Below are 24,000 nucleotides of genomic sequence, written 5' to 3' on the forward strand. Positions count from 1 at the left end.
CACCCCTTGAGGATCACTTGTTGGATGGGTCGCTGCAGTCCAAGGCGATCTCCTTAACATATAAAAAACGTTGTAATAATTTGCCAGATTCTTTTGGGAAGCTTAAGGAGCAATGGAAGGGAGATCTTTGGCCGCTTGATGAGGAAGATTGGCGGCAGGTGCTTATGTCACCCAGAGAGGCTGCCATCACTCTCAGATTCAGATTATTCAGCTTCGTATCTTACATCGCTCCTACTTGACCGGAATAATGCTAGCAAAAATTGGGTCTCAGCAAGATTACCTGTGTTTAAAGGGCTGCTGGCAGCCAGCTACCTTTTACCATATGATGTGGGAATGCCCAGCCGTGCAGAAGCTATGGGATAGGGCCGCAATCCATGTGCGATCTGTGAGGGAAAGACGCTTAGCCTCGCGCCTCATTTAGGCCTGCCTAATGTATGGGAGGATACAGACTTAACTGAGACAGAGCAACAATTGGTAACGCTGGTTTTCACGTTAATCAAGAGGGAGATAGCGAGAGGATGGGGCGGAGTGGCTCCGCCGGCGGTGGCAATATGGCTGAAAGAATTAGATAGATGTATGGTAGCGGAGAAAGAAGTGTTTATAGCTAGGGGGTGCCCGAAAAAGTGGGATAGGAAATGGTCGAAGAGGAATTCTTATAGGGGAGGGATTTGTGTATCACCTGTGGTGGAATTGGAAAAGCGGGGAAGTAGAGACAGAGAAGACACTATATAATGTATATGCCTTTATACCTTGGCCTCAGCCCGAGTGCGGTGTTTAATGTAACTTGCAAGTATTGTATGTGATTCCTCTCTATTCATCTGTCATGCACTTTAATAATAAAAATATTTATAAAAAAAAAAATGTAATGTAATTAAAAAAATGAAATATCTAAAAATAAATAGTTTAAAACAATGGAGTAAATCAGTACAAAAAAATATAACAATTAATACATTTAAAAATTATCATTTACAAAACCTTTGAAATTCACTGAAAAAACCAGAGGTTTCAGCCACGGTATAGTTAATAATTAGCATTTAAAAAACCTTGGAAATTCATTGAAAAAACCATAGGTTTCACACATGTTATAGTTAGCTGGACATTTCACTCATACAAAAAAACATCGAAATTCCCCCATTATAGTTAGTTCAGCTTACTATAACCCGTGCGCCGCAATGCACTGCTGATGACGTCACATATTACATCACTCATGACATGGTCAGTAACATCACTGATGACATCACTGATGATATCTCAAATTACATCACTGAAGACATCACTGATGACATCATCCTTGTGAAAGAGTGGCAGACCTCCTCTCACCGTAATATAACCTTTGATACACACATTAAAAAATAGAAACTAAAATTTAAAAAAAAATGGAGATACCAATACCAGTTACAACTACCTATTTAGTAATTCCAACATCTACATACACATCCACTTATTCACCAACAGTTCTATATAGTCACTCATACATGTACTCACTCATCATATGTACTCATACACCTATACATCCTGTTACACACCGATACTCATCCATAGACTTACTCACACATGCAAATAAACTATCAAACATCTTTTTTTTTGCATATACAACTATACACACACCACTACACTTACTTCTACATAAACGTACACATACTTACTCTCTTAAATAATCCCTTATAGAAACACATACTTATTTATACAGGAACTCTTCCAATCTCTCACTCTCACATATACTCACTTATATACATCAATACTCACATATACTAGTTTAAACATATGTAGTTACTCATAAAGATACTATTGAGACAGTCATTCACTCACTAACACACCCATACACACACGCATCCACTCATACAGTCCAGTCAAAACTCATACAAACAGTGAGTCACTCATTCATGCATCTATGCGCTAAGTAATACCCCCACCAAACCATACAGACACTCATACTGATACTCAAAAAACCAACTAATAACCCATATAGACACTCATGTAGCTACTCACCAACCCATGCAGCCACTTATACACAAAGTGAGACACTGATACAGATATTTACATATTTAAACATTACTCGCTAATACATGTATTCACTAAGATACACTTAATAAGTCAGTTATACAACCAATTTTAGAAAAAAACATCCATTTACAAACTTATTTACCCAATTATTCTTCCATCGACCTTTAGATATACATATATAAAAAATATTTATTTTTCAGAAAGACACACATTCACTGGATGATGTCATCAGTGATGTCATTTGAGATGTCATCAGTGATGTCATGAGTGATGTCACTGACCATGTCACGAGTGATGTAATATGTGAGGTCAACAGCCGTGGATTGCGGGCGCGCGAGTTATAGTTAGCTGAACTAACTATAACAGGTTTTGTATGAGTGAAATGTCCAGCTAACTATAACATGTGTGAAACCTATGTTTTTTTAGTGAATTTCTCAGGTTTTTTAAATGCTAATTCCTAACTATAACATGTGTGAAACCTATGTTTTTTTCAGTGAATTTCTAAGGTTTTTTAAATGCTAATTTCTAACTATAACGTGGCTGAAACCTATGGTTTTTTCAGTGAATTTCTAAGGTGTTTTAAATGCTAATTCCTAACTATAACGTGGCTGAAACCTATGTTTTTTTCAGTGGATACATATTCAATTATGCAGATGCACGTATGGATACCTACAGATTTATCCGAAAGCTCAAATTAAGCAAATTTCATTGTCTTCAATCCAAAAAACAAAATCCTGTAGAAATTAACAGCCCGACTTTGCTAACTGTGGAAGACCAAGATGATGTGAATACAATATGGTCTCTGCAAAATGAATCTGTTGGCAATGAAGGGGGCAACTGTAACATGGAGCGAATAAATGCAGCAGCAGGTTTGACATCGTTCAAGCCCAAATCAACATTCCAGCCCATCATGCTCCATGACAATATAGACGTTTATCATGATTTGGTGACCAAAGAACTGAAACAATTATATGTGGCCACTAACAGCAAACGCAATATCATGAGTAAACGCAATTGGAGCTATTTACAACTGGTGGAAAAACTTACTGCGGACAATAACATTTTGGTGCGCCAAGCAGACAAGGGGGGCAATGTTGTCTTGTGGCCTCGGAACTTATACTTGCAGGAAGCGGAGAAACAACTTAATGATCTTGCATGTTATAGAAAGAGCAACTGGCCAAGATTGAAGGCAACATGGGGAGATCAGGCAGCCAAGCTCCAGGCGTGGAGAAGTGCAGGCATCATAACGGAGGATGAGTTCCGATTCATGAGAAAAGAACATCCAGTGGTCCCTTCGTTTTACCTAATCCCCAAAGTCCACAAAGACAGTACTGTGCCCCCTGGACGCCCCATAATTTCCGCAATTGACAGCTCCTTGGAAAACGTGTCTAAATATATAGATTTCTTTCTTCAGGATTGGGTGAGAGGATTGAATTCATATGTGCAGGACTCAACAGATTTTATCCGCAAGACTGAGCATTTGGTTTGGGGCCCAGACCTCATATTTATGACTTTGGATGTATCCTCATTATACACCTCAATTTCCCATCGAGATGGACTGAAGGCAATAGAACATTTCCTCAACAAACGCCCCATATACTATGGGGTTCACAATAGGATGCTGTTATCCATGGTCCAAATGTGTTTGGAGCAGAATTTCTTTCTGTTCAATAATCAGATTTACCATCAAATCAGGGGTGTCGCCATGGGGGCCTGTTTCTCCCCTAGCTACGCATGTTTGCACATGGGGCTATGGGAGGAACAGGTCCTGGCGGGAGATCTGCTAGAAACCATGGAACAGCAGGTGGTCACCTATTTACGATACATTGATGACCTTTTCTTTGTATGGAAGGGGACGGAGGAATCAGCAAGGAAATTTGTGGAAAGGCTGAATGTAAATAATTTGAATCTGCATTTTACATCTTGTATTGATGCGAAAAAAGTCTGTTTTCTGGATATGGAAATATATGTCAGTGAAAATCGTATGCAAACTAGGCTATACAGAAAGCCGACTGCTGGCAACACCATCTTGCACGCAGCCAGCCACCATCCTGGCCATTTGATACGCAGCATTCCCTACGGGGAAATGATGCGTATCAGACGCATCTGTAGTAGCGAAGAGGAATGCACTATAGCCCAGGAAGCTTGTAAAAATAGATTCCTAGCTAGGGGATACTCTAGATCCTTGGTTGAGTCCGCACAGAGGAGGACTCATCAGATATCCCGGGAATCCGCCCTTATCCCAAGGAACAGAGAGGCAGAAACTACTACAGGGGAAGGGGTCAGCATTCCTCGCATGATTGTGACATATAGCAGACAGCATTCAGCTCTAAGAAAGATATTTTGCGATAATTGGAACCTCATACTAGGGGATCCGGTAATTGGTAACAAAGTATCGAAAAAGCCACTCTTGACCTTCAGAAAGTCCAAATCTATGGCTAATGCCTTGGTCCAGAATGCCTTAGAACCCCAGATGTCATCAACATGGAAGGCTTTGGGAGGGGGATTCAAAAAATGCATACAGTGTAAGGCATGCAAACATGGGACTAACAAATCCACCTATGTTGTCCCATTCTCCAGCACCCCGAGGAGAATTACTAAACGCCTTACTTGTAAGACAGATTACGCGGTCTATGTGCTGGAGTGCACGTGTGGTCTCAGGTACGTGGGTAGCACCCGCTTGCCGGTCCACAAACGTGTACTTCAGCACATCAGAGCTATTTCTAACAAAGATCAGGCCTACCCTGTGGCTAGGCACTTTGAACAGCACCATAGCTCCAACCCTATGCATCTGTCTTACTTTGTTATAGATGCAGTTTGGCCCATGAAGAGAGGGGGTGATCGAGAGGCAAAATTGCGCCTACTTGAAACCCGGTACATCCTGGAATTAGACAGTAAGCAGCCACAGGGTCTGAATGCGACGGAAGATCTTTATACTTGTCTATGAAGTGATGAGAGTAATCACTTATTGCAGTTTCTCCGCGCTTCAAGTGTTTCAGGGTAGTCCATTTATTTACTGTGTTTTGGAGGAATTTGCCGAATGGGTACTTGGTCTTTTAAAATTACAACACTGTTGTTGCTATATTTGAACATCTGACGCCTCCACACTTTCTGTGTTAAGAGCTTTTTTCGAATAGTAGGAGGATTAGTCCATGGAGTATAACCATGAGTTTAACACAACATGTGTTTCTTTTTGATTAAGTTTTGATTTCTTTTTCAAATATTAGTTGAGCACTAGCACGAGCACTTTAGGAAATTTTATTCACTTAACACTTTTGCCAATGTCTGAATGTAATGTGTAATATTGTGGTGCTATCTTACAATATTCGGTGCCCACTGGGGCTTTATCTCTTTTGCCAAGTGCCTTGTACATTTGGGGAGTGAGTAATTCTTGTGAACAACTAATCTGTATGAATCTATGGCACAAACGTTGTGGGTTCATGTTCACGATACAAATAACTTGTATTTATACAGTTATTTAAAACAACTTTAGTGGTTTTTAAAGTGTAAATATATATTTATATTTTATATATTAAGCCACTTGTACTCTAATCAAAGTATGTATATAATATTGGCATACATTTGAAAGCACTTGGAAATGTAGTATTTTTTCTATGTTGCTGAATTTTTTGTAATGATTTGCGCGCGCACTTGCACTTTAAATGTATGGCATTGGCTGTAAGCAACTGGCCATGTGATCAAGCTGTAAAGGCGAAACGCGTTATGGCGGCGGCAGGCTTGCTGAAATAAACACGAAGGTTTAAGCACTGAAAATCTGGGTCCGTTCTTTCGTCAGCGCTAGAGTGTTGGGCTGAGGCGTTTGCCTTGGCTGGTGACGAATTCTCGTTCATATATATATATATATATATATATATATATATATATATATATATATATATATATATATATATATATATATATCATGCAGTTTCCGTATCCAGAGCAGAGAAACACAATCCAAGTAATCAAAAAGATACAGACACGGACCGCAATATTAGTGCTTCTTGTTTATTTCAGTGCTAGGGCGCCACGACGAGTTTCAGTCCTGCCTTGGACCTTAATCACATGACATACATATATATATATATATATATTACCTACTGCCAGTCGCCAGTAGGTATATATAGTTAGGACCTAGTTACCGTAGGAAATTCTGAACATTCTATTGGGAATATCTTTGGCGCCGATTGAGGGATCTGCCTGTAATGTTCCTAATTTTCCTTAAATTTGCCTCGCTGCGCTCCGTTCCGTCCCTGAAAGTTTCGGGGGGATTCGTCAAGCGGGGGCCGAGAAAAAAGGGGGGTCCCAAAACGTGTTTTCCCCATGTTAAATTCCATAGGGACATTCTGACAAGGCTACAGCTCGAACGGCTGAACGGAATTACACCAGATTTGGCAAACTTGTAGGGACTGGTATGCAGCAGTTGTGTTTCTATCTAGGACCCTAATTCGATATTCCAGATTCATGCCCTTATGTGGTTATAATCAATAATATCCTGATAAAGGCATAAGAATCATATCCATATTCAGCAATAGCCCATGCAGTCCAAAGCACAGCACGGCTACTCCCATCGACTCCTAGAAAGCACAACGCGTTCTTAAACAAACCAAGTCTCCAGCAACCCGGGAAATACCCCCTGCTTTTGATTTGAACAAGAACTCCTGGAGTTCAGAAAGAACTGTTAGTTCTTAGTGACGTCTTATGTCCAACCTTACGTCAAACTCGGCACCTTTCAGGTATAAATATACCAACAGTTGCCTTAAGCAAACACACAGTGGTTTGGAGCAGAGCGGCTATCTACTTGCCCGAGAGCCCAGCTGATGCGAGAGCGCACGGAAGCCGCCCCCCCCCTTTTTGACGCACTGAGAGAGACGCTGGCCTTTTCTCCAGCCGAGAAAATCCAGGTCCGGTGTTTCCAGCCTACCCTTGCGGGTTGCTGGGAGATCGAGTCCTGAGGAAAGAGATACCAGACCTCCACATTCTTTTACCAAGGTACGGAGCTGACTAAACCCTTAAGAGAATTCTTGATGCAGATTCTTGGCAAAACAATCTTTACCAACTTAACTTAAACTGCTACTTACTTACTCCTTCCCAAGTATTAGGCTTAGGTCAGGTACACCGGGTTGGCGTAGTTAGAAGCACCAGTTGAGTACGTTAGTCAATGTTTTTATGTATGTTTATATTTTATCCATTTTAAAGTATCATATTGCTAAGAAACCATATCAATGCTTTTACAGTATTATTTCATAATACTACTTTTACTGTACGCACTTTACTTTATGATAAGTATTGCAATTGTGGCAATTCATTTCTCTTGCATGAGAAAGAAGACTGCTCAATAAATAACACCTTTTATTGAAAACGCCTGACTCTCTATTTCTCTGCACTCTGGTGAAACTAAGTATGCACGGTTGACTGAGTGAAATAGCTGCCTATTGTTTTTACACGACTCTAGAGATACACTCTTATTCTGAGGGAGTAAAGTTGTCATGTTTATGCGGTTGTCAGAAACTGAATCCCTTCTTGTCTGAAATCAGGGAAGTTCACTCCTCCCTATTCATTCAAGAAAGTTTCTAGCGACCTCTGAGCTAGCTGGCGCAAACCTAAATTAAGTTTAACATAGTCAGTAGAGACCTAGATGACCTCAGTCCTACGTCTACACTGCTGTTTATGTTATTCCAATGAGTAGAGCCTATTGAGAAAATAGGAACTACACTACACAGCAGTGCCTTTTGTATGTTTGGTGTAAATCCCTCTAGTTCTTTTTGAGAAAATTGAATGTGAAATTGAGTCCAATGCAATTTTCTATACGACCTTCAGACACAGCTACAGCCCGAACGGCTGAATGGAATTACTGCAAACTTGGCAAAATGGTAGAGCCTGGTATGCAGAAGTGCCTTTTGTATATTTGGTGAAAATCCCTTCAGTAATTGTTGAGAAAACCAACTTTTTTCAAATTATATATCTATGGGTGGGACACCGTGAGTGCACTGTAAGCTTACTTTACTCTGTACCTTCCCGAGTACGAGCTGCATGCTGATTGGCTGCTACTGTCTGTGAACATTCCAAAACAGAAATTGTTGGCAGCCATCTTGTGCCTCGGTAGACTGAGGCACAGGAAAGCAGAAAAAACAAAAGTGTAGAACTCAAAAAGGGGGCAGGGTAGAAGCACCCGGACCCCCTAGGCCTGCTCAGGGGGCCCACAAGGCCCCCCCAGACCCCCCCCAATTATTTTTTTCGAAAAATCGCGGGGGTACGCGCACTGCACACGTATGTGCGCATACGGTGCGCGTACCGCCGCGATTTTATGAAAAAAAATTTAAAAAATTGGGGCAAGGGGGGGCCTTGTGGGACCCCCTGAGCAGGCCTAGGGGGTCAGGGTGCTTCTACCCTGCCCCCTTTTTGATTTCTACACGTTTGCTTTTCTGCTTTCCTGTGCCTCAGTCTACCGAGGCACAAGATGGCTGCCAACACTTCCGAGACACAAAAGAAGCAGAGCTCACAGCCCACACAGCTCTCACAGCCCACAAAGCTCTCACAGCCCACACAGTTCCCACGGACCTCAGAGCCATCACAGCCCACACAGCCCTCACAGCCCTCACAGCCCACACAGCTCTCACAGCCCACAGAGCTCTGACAGCCCACACAGCTCTCACAGCCCACACAGCTCTCACAGCCCACACAGCCCTCACAGCCCTCACAGCCCACACAGCTCTCACAGCCCACACAGCTCTCACATCCCACACAGCCCTCACAGCTCACAGAGCCCTCACAGCCCACACAGCTCACATCCCACACAGCTCTCACAGCCCATACAGCTCTCACAGCCCACACAGCTCTCACAGCCCACACAGCTTTCACAGCCCACACAGCTCTCACAGGCCTCACAGCCCTCACAGCCCACACAGCCCTCACAGCCCTCACAGCCCACACAGCTCTCACAGCCCACACAGCTCTCACAGCCCACACAGCCCACACAGCTCTCACAGCCCACACAGATCCCACAGCTCTCATGCCCACACAGCCCACACTCTCAAAGCCCACACAGCTCTCACAGCCCACACAGCTCTCACAGCTCTCACAGCCCACACAGCCCACACAGCTCTCACAGCCCACAAAGCTCTCACAGCCCACACAGCTCCCACGGACCTCACAGCCATCACAGCCCACACAGCCCTCACAGCCCTCACAGCCCACACAGCTCTCCCAGCTCACATCATCAGTGATGTCACTGACCATGTCATGAATGATGTAATATGTGACATCATCAGCAGTGGATTGCGGGTGCGCTAAATATTGTTAGTACAACTAACTATATAGGAGCAATTTCAATGTTTTTTTAAATGCTAATTCTTAACTATATAAGGACTGAAACCTATGGTGTTTTCAGTGAATTTCAAAGGTTTTTTAAATGCTAATTCCTAACTATATACGGCCTGAAACCTATGGTTTTTTCAGTGAATTTGCAAGGTTTTTTAAATGCTAATTCCTAACTATATAAGGCCTGAAACCTATGTTTTTTTTCCAGTGAATATATATATATATCAAAACATCCTGCACTCGGTCGAGTCACAGTTTGAAGACACAGAACCCAGACCAGAGAATTATGCAGAAGGTGAGTTTATTTGTAGCTCTCACAGACCGCAGCCAATACCATTTTTTTCCCATTTTTTTAAAATACCTGTTAAAGTGACAAGTGCATTTGCGTATAGGGTTGCATAAAGACGGCTACATTTCTGCTCAATATTACATTGTGTCCAGGTATAAATACCATAAGGAGTTAGATCCGTTTTGGACGTGGTTAAGGCTGGACCCTTTTTAAATAAACAAACAACAAATGCCTGAACCACACTTACTTCAAAAAAACAACTTTCTCGAGGTCAGAAAACTATTTATTGAATCCTAACCATGGCATCATTATTTCTTACCATTTACTTTGTATTTTTTTCAAAAAGATTTTTTTTGCACATTGATTGGCAAAAAAAGGACAAGCTGTACAATCAAATATTTACACTACTGTACAAAATCTTTTACATACATGATGACAAACAATGAAACAACTAATATGTCAAACATCCTACAAAAGCTCATTACATTACAACAAAAGATCACATACATATAACATCAATGAATGAGAAACAAATTCAAAAAAGAGAGAGAGGAATATACTCACACAAATGACATCCAATTCCAAAAATGTCTGGACTAACTAGTCCTAGTGTCTTTTTTTAAAATATAACTCTATTCCTCCAAGTCTGCCGATGCGTTTAAAGCCCAGGAAACAATTTCCTGGACTCTCATCAGGGCTTATTTTCTTTTTGTGTCTGTGAGATGTAAAGAAAACAGATTTTTTGTTTACATGGTAAATAATTTTATATTTTGTTCCTTAAAGGAGTTGCACTCAAAAGACCGTTTTTGTAAAGGCTACATACCAAACTTCGTTATGGGGGAGAAGGCTTGTAAATCTTGTTTTATTGTGTCCAGTGCGCCATGTGCATTATGAGTCATGGGTGGCCCTTCGTTCTCCCAACCGATCTAATAAGGACAAGGGGGAATCCCTGCTGCATTGAGATAAAAAGTGCTGGTGCAAAACTTACTTCAAATGCAGTGCTATGTTCTTGTTACACCCTAGTGTTAAAAAAGCTAAAAACCATCAATTTAAAAACTGGGCTGGTAATAACTGGGGGCTTAGTGCGGTCTAATTTTGACTTGTTGTTTCTAGGGGGTAGGGGGTTCCTGATTGTCATCTCTGTGGTACCCCATCTAGAGGCAGGTGTATAAATCCTCAATGGCATTGAGCCCCCCTTGCTTGGAATCCAATTCCAAAATTTAGTGGGTTTTCAATCTACTTAGGGCCTTTTCTCTATTCACTCCTCCCTTATTTGGGGTCACGCTATCAATTGAAAAATACTTTAATTCTTTCAGGTCTGCATTGTGGACCTCATTGAAATGTCGTGCCACAGGGTATGTTTGGTTGTTGTTTTTTATTGCTCGTATGTGCTGTAGTATCCTTTTTGGCCCTTGAAGAATGGTACTGCCTACATACTGTAGGCCACAGGGGCACTCCAGCACATAAATCACAAATTCTGATTTGAAAGTCAGAGCTTTGTCGATGGACCTTGCTTGCTCGCTAAATGGTGTGGTGTAGGAAATCTTGTTGATCCCATACTGACATGCCTTGATCATTATGCATTTGAAGAACCCCTTTCATTCAGTCAGCCATGTTTTTTTTGGTTGATTCCTGGATCGTTGCGCACTAAGGTGTCTTTCATGCAGGGTGCTTTGTTGTAGGAAATGGCTGATCTGGTGGGTACTGTATGCCCTATAATTGGATTGCTACAGACGACGGCCAGTTTCTTTTAATGATATTATTGATGGCTTTGGCCTGCTTGCTAAAGCCTAAGATGAATCTAAAGGTTTCAGCTTGGTCTTGTAAGCGGATGGTTTCACTTACAGTTGTGATTGTGTCTTGATTCGGCGGTGTGGTTAGTAGGGTAGTTCTTTTGACTTTGTTGCTTTTGACTATAGCAGCCTCAATCACTTTCTTAGAGTACCCTCTTGCTAGAAACCTGCTTGGCTGGCTGTCTGTGCCTCGGCTAAATCATCCTCGCGACTGCAAATTTAAGATGGAGCATTTCCCAGTGAGGTATGCTCTGTATTAAATGTTACAGGTGAGCACTCCTGGCATGCAGAACTGCATTGCCCGCAGTTGCTTTTTGAAGCAGTTTGGTGGCTAGTCTCCCTTCTCTGATATAGACCTGCACATCAGAAAATTGATGGTTTGATTGCTCATTGTGGCTGTGAATTGTAGATTGAGAATATTGATGTTTAAGTTTTCAATGAATCTATCTGCGGACTGGGTCCCCTGCCAAATGATAAAGAGATCGTCAATAAATCTCAGCCACATTTTAATATTGTTGCTAACAATTTCCGCATATTCCATATGTAGGACCAGCTCCTCCCACCAACCCATGTGCAAACACGTGTAGCTGGGTGAGAAGCTGGCCCCCATATCTACGCCCCGTTGTTGTTGATAAAAGGTATTCTGAAAGATAAAAACATTGTTGTGTAAACAGAAATCAACCATGTCAATGAGCATTTTGTTGTGGTGTGGAAACTTAGGCAATCTTCTATCTAGATAAAGTGTCAATGCCTTCATAACATCCTTTAAATGGACGTGTACAAAGATGTACTATCTAGAGTGATTAAAATGTAATCAGATAGCCACTCACAGTTCTCAATTTTTGCCAGAAATTCCCCTGTATCTCGGATGTACGAAGGTAGCTGTTGTACAAATTCTTGGAGAAAATAATCCACATATTGGGATGTTTTCTCCAGAAGACTGTTCCGGTCCGATATGATGGGTCTTCCTTGGGGTTTCTCAGTGTCCTTATGGATTTTGAGAATTAAATATATAATGGGGGTCACTGGGTTATCATTCCGCATGTATTTATATTCCTGTTGTGTAATCAACCCAGCGTTCATCCATGCTACTAATTTCATATGGTAGGTGTTATAGATGGTTTTAAATGTTGTCATATCACACGTGTGGTGCAGCAGCCAGGGCAGCTGATTTTGGAGCACAGGGTTCACAGTTCGATCCCCGGTGGCAGCTCAACTCAGCAACATGGGACTCTGGCAATAGTTCACTTAATTTCCATGATGGCCCCCAGCGGCTTGAGACCCCTAAGGGTGAGTAGTTCACTTTTTACAAATACGGATTTACATTTATTTGTGGTAGCATTTCCTATCTGAAAGCTGACTCATTGCTTCCTTTATGTAGTCTAATTTGTTCCATAGGACCAGGTTGCCCTCATTATCGGAGTTGCATACAACCAGCTCTGTATTTGATTTAAGTTTCTTCATTAATAGGTGGTATTGTGATTGTTTTTTGTTGTGTCGTAATCTTGAAGATCTTTGCATTTTATGGTTGAGCTTCTTAATGCCTGTCACTACCTTCTCTTGAAATGTATCAATTGCATCTCTCGGTGTGACTGGGGTGAAAGGGGAGGTGGGTCTAAACGGAGTTAATTCTGTGTTAGGAATCCCTCTGATGGTGGAGGGGTTGTTATTTTCATTGTTTTGTGTGGAGGTCAAGGTTTCATCTATGAGGTCTTGCACCGCTTGTAATGTTGACATGTCAAATATTGTAAGGTCAAAAGGTGGGGGTGAATGACCCAGATGGTTTGGGTTGCTCTCCGTTGTAATGATCTCATCTTTGTTTTGTTGGAGAAAATACTTTTTTAGTTTCAACCTGTGAATGCTCTTATAAATGTCCCTTCTGGTCGATGCATAGTCAAATGAACTCTCTGGGCAAAAAGGAGAGTTCCAGCGATAGCAGTTGCTCTTCGGCTTTATTAATATCGATTTTGGCCAAGTTGATTATTGTTCGACAGGTAGGTGGTGCTATTGTTTCCAGTTACTGCGCTTTTGCTGCCCTTGTTTCTTGAGCGCGCCTTCGCTTTGCTGCTCGCCTCTCCCGCTGCTTTGTTGTTGGATTCTTCCCTGCGGGATTGCCTGATTTCTGGGGCGCAGCATCTGCCTGCGATCCTGAACTAAAAAAATCCACTTCTTTGACCAACAATATTTTGGATGGTGTTGCTCGCGCAGTATGGTAGCGAGGGTCGGGTCTATTTCATTTTCACTCTCAATTGCAGAACTAACTTCTGAGTTTGAAGTCGACTCTGGTTGTGGCCTGCCCATTGCACTGCCGGATTTCATTCCTTGTGTTCCGCTGCATTTAGTAGCTTTCAATGCGTCACATTTTTTAGCAAAAGTGAAAATGCGCCTGCATTTATAGTCCGTCCAGTCTCTATGAAATTTGAACTCCGTTCTCTCCCGTATTTTGTTTTCTTCATTCTTTAGTCTTTTGAGCATTTTGTCTTTTAATTTTGTTAGTTCGTCTTTTTACCCCATTGCACTTAGTTCGTTATTGGGGGGCATCAATATTCTCCTGTAGCTCAATGCGGTCCTTTTTGGCATATTTAACCAAAATTGCTAATAATTTCCTGGATGATTCCAAGTTTGTCTCCGCCCACTTTCGCATCATTTCAGGATCGGAGTTCTCATAACTTGGAGCTGTAAGGATGCACCCCTCCCCCCCCCCGGATCCTTCTCACATCGTGGTAACGTTGGAGGGACTTTACCTTCCACCATTTGCTTTGCTCAGGGCGCATCAGTTTTTCAAGTTGTTTGACATTATACTTTCAATTGGTGGCAGGTTTTAAAAAAGCAGTAAACAAAGTAGTCAGGAAAGAATCTCTCTTACAGGTCAAAGCTTCATTGACGGAGCGAGCTCATGGATGGCTAGCTGTACACACCTACAAAAAACTTCCACCACAAATGTATCTTTTGACCAGTTTCACCAAAAAAACAAAAGTGTCATTCCTAAAATACCGGCTAGGAGTATTGCCCTCTGGCTGCGTCCTCCAAAACCAGTAAAATGCCGCCTGTGTGGGAATGACGAGACAAACATCTTACACCTCATCACTACCTGTAAGGAGCTGCAGCTAGAACGCAGGAACCTGCTGAGACCACTATTCAACAAACAAGCATTTGCAATGCAATAGGTCTCGCATTAGGAAAGTTAGTCTTGTACATGACAAATTTGTTATTTATGTGTTCTTTTTGAAAATTGTAAAATTAATAGCTTTGTCACTTTCACTGCTAATACTTTTATTTTTTGAAAATGTGACACCTATAGCATTTTTAATGCAACATGTTTTGTATTTACGTGACTTAGAAGTATTGATTTTACAAATAAAAATGTTTTTTTTTAAATTAATACTTAAATAAAAGTTTTTGTAATTTATAATTGCAATGGCTTACACTTTTGTAATTAACTTTTGTGAAGATTATGTTCAGTGTATTTTATTGTGACTAAAATATAAGAACAGAAGGGAAATATCAAAAAAAAAATTGCGACATTTGCAATGTAGCTTGAAACATTGAGAGAACATATTTGAACCAGTTGTTGTTGAATGTTTGCACAGATTGATACTGTGGTGGCGCTGAGTGATGTTGTGATGGCGACAAGTGATGCTGTGGCATTCAGTGATGCTGTGGTAGCACATAGTGATGTGTGGTGCCCCTGAGTGATTCTGTGGTGCTCCTGAGTGATGCTGTTGTTGTGTGATAGATAGATAGAGTGAGGGCGATAGATACCTAGAGGGAGGGGGAAAGATAGAGTCAAGACGATAGATAGATAGAGTGAGGGCGATAGATCTATCGAGTGAGGGCGATAGATCTATAGAGTGAGGGCGATTTTTCAAGCAGAAACTTGGAGAGCAACCCCACTATGCTGAACAAAGTTGTAGCATCATTATGAGTGCATTAAACTTGTAAATGTTATACAATAAGTGCAACACCAATGTGTTATGCTTCTGAACGATATAAGAAATTGGACAAACAAGCCATTACATGTTTATGTCAAAAACATTGATTTACAAAAAATAATAATAATAAATTAAGAGTACCTTTTGCCAATATTAAAAAGATGAACCATCTTACAAACTAGAGAAATTAATGGACTCTTAATTTGCTCTGATTTCACAAATTACAATTTTAAATCAAAACCATTCCACAATATATGCGTGTTTGGGAGTTAGTTACGTGAGATATTCTTTGGGACGGAAAGGCTAACCTTTAAACATCTGCTCTACTACTGTTAAAAGAGGATTACTATGCCTCTTCACAATCTGCAATTCCATTGGGCATTCCTCTAGCACTACCGTGCCACTCTTTGCCCAGAGCAGCCAGAGTGGGAAGAAGCCTGGTAGGTTACACAGGAGTAAAGATGAAAACAACAGCATTTACAGTTGTTCGAGATAAAGTCCTAAACATAAAATAAAGAACCAGGTACAGGAAGGACCGAATAAATTGGTCTCAGCCATTGGCTGTCCCTTAGGGTTGTGCCCCAGTCCATCATTTTTCTCCTACCATGCCACTCTAGCCGGAAACCAGACAGGCACAATTTTGTAAAGTTCAATCCGAACTGCCAGACATGAACAGAGTAACACACAACACATGTATTACAATGACATGAGTTTGTGTTTAAAAACACAAACTAGAAAACGCGGAGAAGGATATTTAAAAAAATATATATATATGCTTTCGTATTCCACCACTTGAATACATACCTACATCTGAAAGTACACATTACCATTACATTTAGGCTATAACCCAAGTTAAAATAATAGAAACTATTTAGTTGCAAATTCAAATATGCGTGCTACAGCACTGGTTGTCAACAGAAATAATGTAGCCGAGTACAGTGTCAACCAATACCAGCACTTTTCATGCATATATTATGCCACTTAAGTTTCTGCAAATATTCAGAAATACATCTGTTGTGTACAACCTAGCCCGTTAACCAATCCACAATTTTTCTGCAACATCATTCCACATTCTGGAACTTGTAGGTCCATGCGAGCAAATGGAGAAAACAGAAACTAGACGTCTGAACATAACCTACTTTTAGCTAATCATAATGGGCGACTTGACTGGTGTCCTTCAAAACTACGTCTTGACTTTCTAGGTCGATTGCAGTGTTTTTGTGGAGCAGTCATTCGCCTCTATCAAGTGTCTGCCCCTCCTTTAATTTGAAAGGAAGAGTACGTCTCTCTAGCAAAAAGGTACCCTGCGACTTTTATATGCCCATTTCAAACGTTCGTCTTTGAGGTACGTTTGATATTTATCAATTGAAGGGGTGGATGGACAAATACACCTACACTAGGTGCTTGGCAACAGGCGGTGGTGATTTAATGACATGGCTTATTGAGACAAGAATGGTTAACCCATAACATTTATACGCAGTTTAGCCATTATTTTATGAATACTCTGATAGACACAACGTAAACAAAAACAAAAAAAAAACAAAAAAACACACGGTTCAGCTATTTCATGTTGTCTACGCATATTTTGCTAACATCTATAAACGTGTTTATTCAAATGATACTACATGAAAGGCACACCAATTAAGATGTATTGCATAATATGAATTACAGTGCTTCCAACAAGTTCCAAAAAACCCCAAAAAACAGACAGGCGTGAAACGGGATGAAGTTTCGGGGCGGGGTACCCTCTATTCCTTTTCATTTTGTACTCCCGTAAAGGCCGCTTTTAAGTCTGGCGTGTCTCAAAGCAAACGCAGCCAAGCAAACGCAGCCAAGGCGAAAGATTAAAAAATAGAAATGCTACAGCTGAGAAGCCCGAATGGAAATGCTTTTACACACGCTGCTTTTTAAAAATATAAATGCTGATGCGGAGCACGTACCTTGTAGGTGCCCGCTGGACCTATGTAGAAGGGGTGTAGGGAGTCAGGGAGGGTCGGGCAGATCAGGGAATGGAGGACGAATAAGGAAGCGCTGACACTTGATTAAGAAAGGCTCGGCTTGTGCTCCGGGGGTGGGGCGGGCTGGTTATGCGAAGCAGGAGGGGGGAAGCTAAATTATAATGCCGAAGGGGAGGTCAGCACTCACCGTCATTATCTTTGGTCCGTACCGTATTGATGCGGATGCCTATTAAAACAAGCGTGTGTAACAGAGAAAAATGAAATGAGTAGAATACTGGTGTGGGTTGGTAAAATGGCCAGTAACTAACTAATGTAAACAGTCAACAAAACGATCTGTTCGGGTATATCAGAATGCTAATAGCGAGTTTGTTAAACACACAGTTGAATATAATCTAATGAAACATGCATTCGAAGTGCAGGTGGTGCTAACGCTCACACAAGCAGACTGCGACGAAGCTGGTAGCATGCTAAAACGCAGTGTACGAACCATGGCATGTGACGTATGGACCGTGGGTGTGGATACGGAACTTGTGTGCATAGCTTCAAAGATTTAAAGGTACAGACGTGATTTGTTCTCAAGAAGCGTGTTCAATAAACACGAGTGCGTGAAAACAAAAAACAAGTTGTGATCCATGGCGGGGGCTGAAGTGCAGAGAGGCTCCCTGAGGAATGCCTGAATTCGGAAGGGTGGGAGGGAACCGTTGAAGTGTGAAGCTCTCGGCATTGCTGTGGTGGGTCTGAAGCTCGTGCACGGGCACATGAACTGCATGTAATCCGAATCCGCATTGGTTCAAAGACTTTGTTTCAGCTAGAATAGATCGACATCTGCAATGAGCAAGCGCATTGGCAGAGGTCGACCTAAAAAGGGATCAGGTCCTGTAGGCATGCAGTCCCGGCTTGCTTCTCAGGTGACGAGGTCCAAATGGCTTGTCGACTGGTAAAATACATCAAAGCCATAGAAGGCAGAATTTCCACAAAGAAAGAATAAATGGACAATGAGAGCGTATTTTCAACACCCTTAGAGCTAAAACAACACTTGGTCGGCACAGCTGACCCATAGGCACAAAAATGGACAGAGTACCAAAATGCACGCGCATACGGGGAACAGGAACGGCATGCCTCCTATAAGGAATGTGGTTTGTAACACATTCAGAAAGGGAAAGGGGGCAAGGTTAACCACAAGAAAACCACCAGGGAGGAATCGCAGAAATAACCTAGTGGCGGACAAACATTCATCCTCCCAAAAACTTTTTTTAACACTTTTAGCTTTTCAAAAGGACTATCCCCTAGGCTGTCACAAATATCTTTTTTATTTATCTTAACTATTTCTCTTAACTGCTTTTATCGCTGTTGGTGTTTTTGTAATGGTTTTTATTAACTGTACAATAAAATATTACTTACTTACTTTAAATGGGTGTTGTGTGGCCCACTTGGTGCGTTTTGGGAGATTGAGGTACTTTGGTATTATTGAACATATCGGCTGCCTCAGCCTCCCTGTCCCGTAGCGTGTCTGCTGATATTGTGGTAACAACGCTAAACATCCTGTGATTCTGGGCAAATCACTTAATCTCCCCGTGCCTAACAAAAATGAATGTGTCTTCTCATGTAATGTAACTGGTGCTATGTAAAGCGCTCTGATACCCGATTCGGTTCGGGTCAAGTTTGTGCTATATACAACTCTGCAAAAAAAAAAAGAAAACTGTTGGAAGGGGTGTGCCGTCTCTTCCCACTTCCTCCCAATATCCCTGCAGTACCTCTGACCCAGCCCGACAGCTGTAAATGGCCGCCCCTGTTCACCACTCGTATTTGGCTCCCTTTGTGTCCTCCGACCCGTTTTCGCCTACCTCCGATTGGATGAGGGGTTGATTGCCTTAGTGCTTGTCGCTGAGGGCCCTTGCTGACAGTACTCCTCCCTGATTGCTTGAATTTGCTTGTTGCCAAGCCGTGAGACCTTTGAAGCAGCTAAGCCCAGTTTGCCAGAGGGGGTCCGAGGTTAGCCGGAGGAATCGGAACAAGCTATATTTATCAAAACCTCCTCCGCTCGTTCGAGTCGCAGTTTGAAGACACAGAGCCCAGACCGCAGAAATATGCAGAAGGTGAGTTTATTTGCTGCTCTCACCGACTGCAGCCATGACGCGTTTTGACCCTGTGGGGCCTTGATCACATGACACGCTTCACAGAGGGGGTGTGGTTTTTATATAATTTTTTAAGATTTTTTTTAGCTATCTGTTAAAGTGACAAGTGCATTTGCATATAGGGTGACTTAGAGACCGCTACATTTCTGCTCAATATTACATTGTGTCCAGGTATAAATACAGACATAGTCATTTTTTAAGTTGTGTACAGTAAATATTGATTTTCACATTGTTTCGCAATACATGTTCACACAACATCTATTGAAACATTAATAAAAATCTAAATGTCCATAAAACTATACATATAAATATTATATATATATATTAAATAACAGGTTGTGCAGTTGGTCATAAATTTATAGACAGACAAGTTAACATATACAAAAATGTAATTATATATTAAAATCACATTATGTACAATCAGTTTGATAAATTGTGGTATGGATACCTGTAGATCCCCATCGGGTTTTCTTGCCAATAATACCATAGATTTATATCCATTGCTGTAATCATTTGTCACTTATCTGTAACTGCCCCTCTTTAGATGTTTAATAAATGTTAAAGTGCTTGTGTCATTAGTTCAACTTTAAAATCCCATGACAATGTTGCCCTGCCGCATTGAGATAAAAAGTGCTGGCGCAAAACTTACTAAAAATATAGTGCTCTGTTCTTGTTACACCCTAGTGTTAAAAAAGCTAAAAACCATCACTTAAAAACTGGGCTGGTAATAACTGGGGGCTTAGTGCGGTCTAACTTTGCCTTGTTGTTTCTAGGGGGGTAGGGGGTTCCTGATTGTCATCTCTGTGGTACCCCATCTAGAGGCAGGTGTATAAATCCTCAGTGGCATTGAGACTAAGCATGGGCGAAGTTTGCGAATTTGCGATCCGTGAATTGGTGCGAAAGCGAACTCGCAATTCGCGAATTCGTGCGAATTTGCAAATTTGCTGTTTTTGCCAGTTCGCAAGGGTTTTGCACAAGTTCGGGAATGCGAACTTACTTGTGTGGTCGCAATGGTCGCGACCATGTTGTTTCTACATGTCCAGCCTGTTTGCGACCCTGTGGTTCATCGCGGCCACCCTCCGGTTCATCACTGCCACCCTCTGGTTCACCAATGCCACCCTCTGGATCATCACTGTCCCCCTCTGGTTTATCACAGCACCCTCTGGTTCATCACTGCCACCCTCTGGTTGATCACTGCCATCCTCTGGATCATCACTGCCACCCCCTGCTTCACTTGTGCCACCCTCTGGTTCATCACTGCCACCCTCTGATTGATCACTGCCACCCTCTGGTTCAAGGCTGTGGATTGGGGCAGGGAGGGCTGAATGAAACTAGACACTGCCTGGGGCACACAAGGTGTCCCATGCAAAGTCCAGTTCAAACCGGTGCTGGGGCTCTCCAGCCCCAGCTCTGGCGCAAAACTGGACAAAGGGAAAGGGGTGTAACCACCCCCTTCCTGGGTCCCACCCATAGGAGGGACCTAGCAGGAGATCCAGCCCCTAGATTTGGAAAAAAGGTAGGAGCTGAGCCAATGCAAACCAGATCATCCTGACTGAAACTTTGAAATGAAACTCTGGACCCTTCGACATCCCACTCGACGTGGAAGACTGATGAATCTCCTTTGTGGTCAAGGATTGGCCACCCTGTGAAAGCAGGCACCATCAGCGCATCAAGACTTTCTTTGCCGTTGCTCCCGCCGGAGCTTGAACGACAGAGATCAACAAGACCCAGACTCCCAGACATCCAACAGCCCGATCCACAGTCCTGGCAAAGCTGAGACCCGTGGAGGGGACTTGAGATGTGGGACTGGCCATCTTGAAGAGTCGACAAAGTGCTTCCAGTGCAGCTCCTGAGGCACACTCGATGCTGTGTTGTTGTATTGCAAATATTTGTTTTTTACATGGAGCAAGCCAATAATGCTGCTGACGATTACATTGTAGTTAAATTATATTTCAAAATCTTCTGTGCATTTCAGGTGCACTGCTCTCCTTCTCAGTGGCGTTGCTACTATGCTTATTTGTTTTCTATTTTGTGGTCTCATTGGACTGAGTAACAATTATGTATGAGTGTACTTTACAGAACTGCGTAATGCTAGACACTAGGGGGCAGATTACATTTACAAGCCCCTTGCGCCACGTTTACGTTGCCTTGCATGACGCAACAGCGGCGTAAACGTGGCGCATCCCTGCGAGTCATTTACAGCGTGACGCATCTAGGGAGATGCGTCACGTTATAAAGCCATGGGCCTGCGCCACAATGGGTGCGTTCCTAGTATTCAGGGTGGGCGGTCCTGCTGCTGTGCGCCTCGCAAAAGTGCCTGCGTGAAATCTACAAGATTTAACGCAGGCACTTCTGCGACGCTGCTACGTCAATTCAATTCCTTATGCCTGCTTGAAGCAGGCGTAAGGACTGACACAGCATGTTAAGTATTGGGTGGCCCTGAGCATTACTGGAGTTGCATTGCGTTGGCGACGTGACTCCAGCGATGCGCCGCTCTTACGTGACGAGATGCGTCACGCAAGTGCCTACCCTTGCACCAGGGCGCGGCGCATTGTAAATGATGTGCATCTGCCGTGTCGCAAGGGTAGTTTTGCGTGATGCATTTGATCTGGCGCATCTCTGGAGATGCGCCAGAACGCGTAAGTAAGTATGCCCCTAAGGGGCAGAATTGCAATTACCGTCGCATCCCTGCAAAGTAGCAGGGATGCGCCAGTAATTGTGCGGCCCGCTACCACCACCAAACATGGTCCGCCGTATTTGCAATGCGGCGCACCATGGGCCCAAAACGTCACCAAAGCTTTACTGCTGGAGTTGCGTCGCAACGATGGCGCAGCTCCAGCAATGCTCTGGGGTACCCTATCTCCCCAATGCTGGGTCAAGCCGTACGTCTGCTTCAAGCATCATTGTCCTAAAGGTGACTGATTGAAATTTTGTAGATTTCCCTCATCCACTTTTAGGATGTGTTCCAGCGCAGGAATGCCCTCCCTTGCGCCGGAACACCCCCTGATGGCGCAGGGCTTTATAACGGGATGCATCTCCCAAATGCGTCACGTTGTTATAATATTATATGCCGCACCATGGCGCCTCTTTTGTTTAGCTGCTGCGTCACAAAAGTCACGCAAGAACGGAGCAAAAGAGCCGCAAGGGGCTTAAATCTGCCCCTTCCTTTGTACCCCTGACAATAAGAAAAATAGTGGCGGTGGATTGATAGTTTGACTATTTAAATGACTGGTTATGTAGCAGGCAACTGTTAGTGTTGTCACTGATCTGACTGAAATCACAATGGAGTTTGTCTGTCACTTTGCGTCTTGCCTGCGGACTGCTGCCTGCCAGTCCTAGGTGAACCTTTCAGTACTTTGTTTAGTGAGTTACGTGACTTTCGAAGTCGCAGGTCCGCAAATCAATGAAAACTAACCCTAATCAATATAATTTCGCTGAAATATTTTGTTATTGTTGTTTTGAAATGTTTGATTTGGTTGACATTGACAAGCAACAATCATCCATGTTTTCTGTTCTTTCTTTCATGTTGTACGTCAGCTCCCCCCAGGGGCGAGGGGACACAGGAGCAGCAGGAGGCGGATGCTGTTGAACAGGGCCAGGATCGGGCAGGCGAGGGCTCCTTTGCTGGCCCCAGTAAGTTTTCATTTTAGACCACTACCTATTTTTCCTAGCGTTCCTCATTTGATTTTTTCAAAATCGTCTTTGATCTTCTTGTAGACTGTATCTAAATTCTTATCCTGCCTCTACTATGACTCCCTGTGGTATTACTAGATTATTCTTATTAGTCTGTCTGTGTAGCTAACTAAAATTGCACGGTTGGCGAAACTCCCATTCTAGTCAGCAATAGCTCTATCAACTTAGTGCAGTGCAGTCCTCTGGGATTGTCCATAATGTATTTTGAAGTGTTCCATCTGCTTTGAAAATTCCCAACTATAAAATGTGAATGACCACCAAGAAAGAATAAGATACTACCTTTTGGTTTGGATAGGAGGACAATCCATACCACTACTGTTGAGGGGACAATTCTCCTGCAGAAACAACTATGGACAATAAATAGTGCATTGCTTATCAATTATAATAGGCGCTGTTAGAGTTTCCACATACCTCTGTGATAACAGACTTTGAACCCCCAATGTCCTTACTGAGTGACTACATAGTGTGGCACAGTCATTTACCTCCCGAATTCATCCATGATTGATCCCCAATGATGATTATCCAACGTAGCTAAAGAGTACGGAGTCAGAATCAAGAAGTGTCAGAGGCACGGACTCATGCTTGCAAAAATTGCAAAACCTTGGCTCAGTCACTCTAGTCTGGACCAAAAAACACAGAGTCTATTTAAGTTTAAAAGCTTTATTAAAAGTAAACACATTTATTAAAATGAAGTCATAATAAAAAAAAACTAAACGTTTAACTGAGACTGGAAAAGTGGTTAGTGCTGACGATTAATTGAAGACATTTCTTGCGGTCGAGCCGAGCTCTCACCTTGTTTCAACTTGATCTTGTTGTTAGAAGTCCATCTTCTGTCTGTGTGGAGAAAAATGGTGCATGTTAAAAAGCCAGCCTTCA

The sequence above is a fragment of the Lissotriton vulgaris genome, chromosome 3_1 (genome assembly GCF_964263255.1).
Source record: "Lissotriton vulgaris chromosome 3_1, aLisVul1.2, whole genome shotgun sequence".
Lineage (NCBI taxonomy): Eukaryota > Metazoa > Chordata > Amphibia > Caudata > Salamandridae > Lissotriton > Lissotriton vulgaris.